Source organism: Dipodomys spectabilis, unplaced genomic scaffold, assembly GCF_019054845.1.
Source record: "Dipodomys spectabilis isolate Male_0828 unplaced genomic scaffold, ASM1905484v1 ptg000483l, whole genome shotgun sequence".
NCBI classification, from domain to species: domain Eukaryota; kingdom Metazoa; phylum Chordata; class Mammalia; order Rodentia; family Heteromyidae; genus Dipodomys; species Dipodomys spectabilis.
This window is the reverse complement of record NW_024871160.1, coordinates 2253730-2257658: the sequence shown is the minus strand read 5'-3', so window position 1 is coordinate 2257658 and position 3929 is coordinate 2253730.

Sequence of the window (3929 nt, the reverse complement as noted above, 5' to 3'; positions counted from 1 at the left end):
GCTTCACTCAGTAACTCTATTTGTAACATATTCACAAGAAATTCATTCATACTCATGAAGATATTTTGCTTAAAGCTGTTCACAGTAATATTCTACTGTACAAAATGTAAATAATATAACTGGACATGGTACTATCCTACCACATGGTAATACCAGCCAATACTCAGGAACCTGACACAGGAGAATAAGCAGGTTAGGAAAGCCTGGTCTACACTGCAAAACCTGGTCTCCAAAGGAAAGAAATTCTATAAATATTAATCTATTATGAAACATACAATATGTTAAATTTATATAATGTAACAAATAGATCATGGTTAATAGAAATAAAATCTTGGCAGAAATTTTAAATACATACACTTATTTACTGATACATTGATTTCTGTTTAGTCTTCACAAAACGCTGTTCTCTCACATAAGTACACAAAATTGTAAAACAAAAAGTACAAAACAAACATTATCATAAATACAAATGTAGTTTAATCCCTAACATAATAATTTGGAGAAAACATACATTAAGTTAATGGCATTGCATACTGCTCAGGAAGGGGAGTCTAGGAAAATGTAGATTGTGTGTGTGTGTACGTGTGTGTGTGTGTGTGTCTGTCTGTCTGTGTCTGTGTCTGTGTCTATGTGTTTTCCATGAGTAAATAATGGAGTTAGAATTAGACCTATTATTCTTGCATGGTCTTTTTGCTCAAAACTGACACTCTACCACTTGAGCCACATCTCCACTTCTGGATTTTGGTTTCTTAATTGGAGAAATATCTCCGATTTTCTGCATGGGCTGCTTTAAACCTGAATCCTCAGTTTTTGACCTCTAAAGTAGCGAGGTTTTAAAATATGAGCCACTGGTGGAAAGGAACTACATTAACATTTTTGCATGTTTGAATGAATTTTAAAGTAAGACATATATGTTACTTTGAGAATGACTGGAAATAGTAATTAACATTTAACAGAATTTAAACATACAAAGCTGAGAATGGCAAGTAGCTGAGAACAGAATTGAATAAGTCAAAATTACCTATGACAGTTTTCAGTTTGTGCACAGAAGTGATTACATTGTTGTAGCCCAAGGCCATCAGATAGCTGAGCTCCAGCTGGCTGCTATGATCATGAGGCCAGCTGGTGCTATTCACAAGAATGTGATGTTATTGGATGGTAGGGATCAGCTTCAAGTTAAGAACCTGAAATATTTCTATTGATCTAGAAGGGAAAACATACCAGGACCAGAAATGTGATTAAAATTGCTGAATGCAAAAACCATCCAGTGAAAGGAAGACAGAATAACTCTTTCTATATCTGAAAAGAGTATTATCTCACAAAGAATCATGAGCTGAGTATGGTGGTCAATGTTTGTAATCTCTGAACTTGGGAGGCTGATTTAGAAGTTAGCTTGAGGCCAGCCTAAGTTTTAGGCCATCAGAAGGACATATATTAAAATGCTATCTTAAAACAACAACAACAACAAAAGACCCAATGAATGGGAATGTGTTTAGTGGTAGAGTGCTGGCTTGACGTGCAAGAAGCACTTGATTTGATTCCTCAGTATGACATAAGCAGAAAAACTGGAAGTGGTACTGCGGCTCAATTGGTAGTGTGCTAGTCTTGAGCAAAAGAAGTTCAGGGAGAGTGCACAGGCCCTGATTTCAAGCCCCAACTCTGGCAAAATTAAAAAAAAAAAAAAAACAAGTGCAAAATGCTGTTTGCTGAAATTAATATGTTGAAGAATATTTATACTCACTAGAAAATTGTGCTGTTGGGAATTCACAATGAACTTTGTTAGGAAAAATTAAAATAAATTAATGAAATATTATCTGGCATTGGAAAGGACACAGTGAGATGTAAAAATGATTGCTGCCTATGGTTACTTGATACAACAATGTTACAGATACATTTGCCAGATGGTGATTTTTTTAAGTATACAATCATGGGTTTTTTTCTTTTTCAAAATAATTTTACTGCCGAGACTAGCTACTAAGGAGACTGGGAACTGTTCAAATCCAGCCAGGGCAGGAAAGTCTGTGAGACCTTTATATCCAACTAAAGGTTCAGAAAATGTGAAGTGGCACTGTTGCTCAAGTGGTAGAGTGCTAGTCTTGAGCTGAAGAGTTGAGGGACAATGCCCAGACCGAGAGTTCAAGCCCCACAACTGACAAAAAATAATAATAGTAATAATATTAATTTTATTGTTACTATTAAGGTGTGATATATAAAGGCTACCAATTCATGAGTTTTTTCTTTGCTAAAAGAAATACATATCCATCTTCATTGCCAATAGCCCAGATTTGGCCATCTGCTTTCCAGCTGATCTCTGGGTGTAGGGACAATGTGTAATACAAAGCAATTCAAAATATTTCTGAGTATAAATAATTTTTCTCTGCACATCTTAAAAATCAATGCTGACGACATGAAATAAAAAATCCCTAAGTTTAAAACATTCTTCTGGACAAGTTAAAGAAATCCTGATAACAACTATTTTCAGAATAATTTCAGAGAGCTTAAACTCAGGGCCTGGGTTCTGTTGCCACTTTGAGCCACAGTGCCACTTCCAGTTTTCTCGTGGTTAGGTGAACAGAAAAGTCTCACCAACTTATCTCTCCAACCTGGCTTTGAACTAGGATCTAGAGATCTCAGCCTTCTGAGTAGCTAGGATTATAAGCATGAGCTCCTGGCACCTGGCTTATTGCTTACCTGAGACAGAGGCCAGTTAATATTAAATGTCAATCATGTTCAACTTTGTAAAATAAAGTTAACTGAAATGCCTTCCACTAGAAATAAAGAATCAAATGTGTAGGTGGGTTACAAAATTCTTACCAAAAGCTACATATTTTCCCTGTGTTTTTTTTTTCTTCCAAAATTGTGTGCTTTCCAGAATCATACCTTATCTTTCCTTGATGGTTTCCTTATTTTATTTAATAAATGTCCACAGCTTCTTCAGCCATCATTTATTTATGTGAAGAGCTTTCAAACATTTATTTTCAGCCCAAATTCCTAGTATGAACTTCTCATCTATATATTCAACTGCCAAAAATCTTGTGAAACAGTAATCATCTCTTATCATAATTGGATATTAATGTGTAAGTAAAATTTAAGAAAATAAAGAATAACATCAATCAATATAACATGATTTTAATAGTCATGCTAAACATAAATACAACGTTGATTATATTCTGAGCAATTTAATAAAAACCTCAAGGAAAAGAAATCACTTTTTTTAGTGCTGATATTATGGTTTAAACTCAGGACCTTACCTTCTCACTTAAGTTTTTTCCCTCAAGGGTGGTGCTCTGTATTTGAACCACAGCTCCCCTTCAAATTTTATTTGGGGGATAATATAGAGATAAGAATTTGTGTCTGTAACTTGGGGTTCATTTCACATAACATTCTCTTATAAGGTTATATGGTGCCGTGTACTACTTATTGCAAGTGAGGTTAACCATGGGACCTATGATTATTTGTGCCTCGCTTATTTCACTTAATAAAGTTGTTTCCGTGTCTTTCCATTTCCTAGCAAATGGGGCGATGTCATTCTCTCTGATGGAAGCATAGAATTCCAGTGTGTGTGTGTGTGTGTGTGTGTGTGTGTGTGTGTGTGTGTGTGTGTGTGTGTGTATCACATTTTCTTGATCCATTCATCTACTGAGAGGCATCTGGGTTGGTTCCATATCTTATCTTAGCTATGGTAAATAATGCTGCAATAAACATAGTTGTGCCTGTAGCTTAGTATGGTCTTGTGTGTGAACATTTGGTAAATGCCCAAAAGTGGGATTGCTGGGTTATAGGGGAGCTCTAAGTGGAGTCTTGGAAAAAATTATATTAAGTAAAGTATGTCAGACAAAAAACATAGGTCCTATGGTTTCACTTATTTGCAATAACTAGTGTATATCTGAGACCAGCATAAGAGTTCAAAAGCTATGTACATACCACCA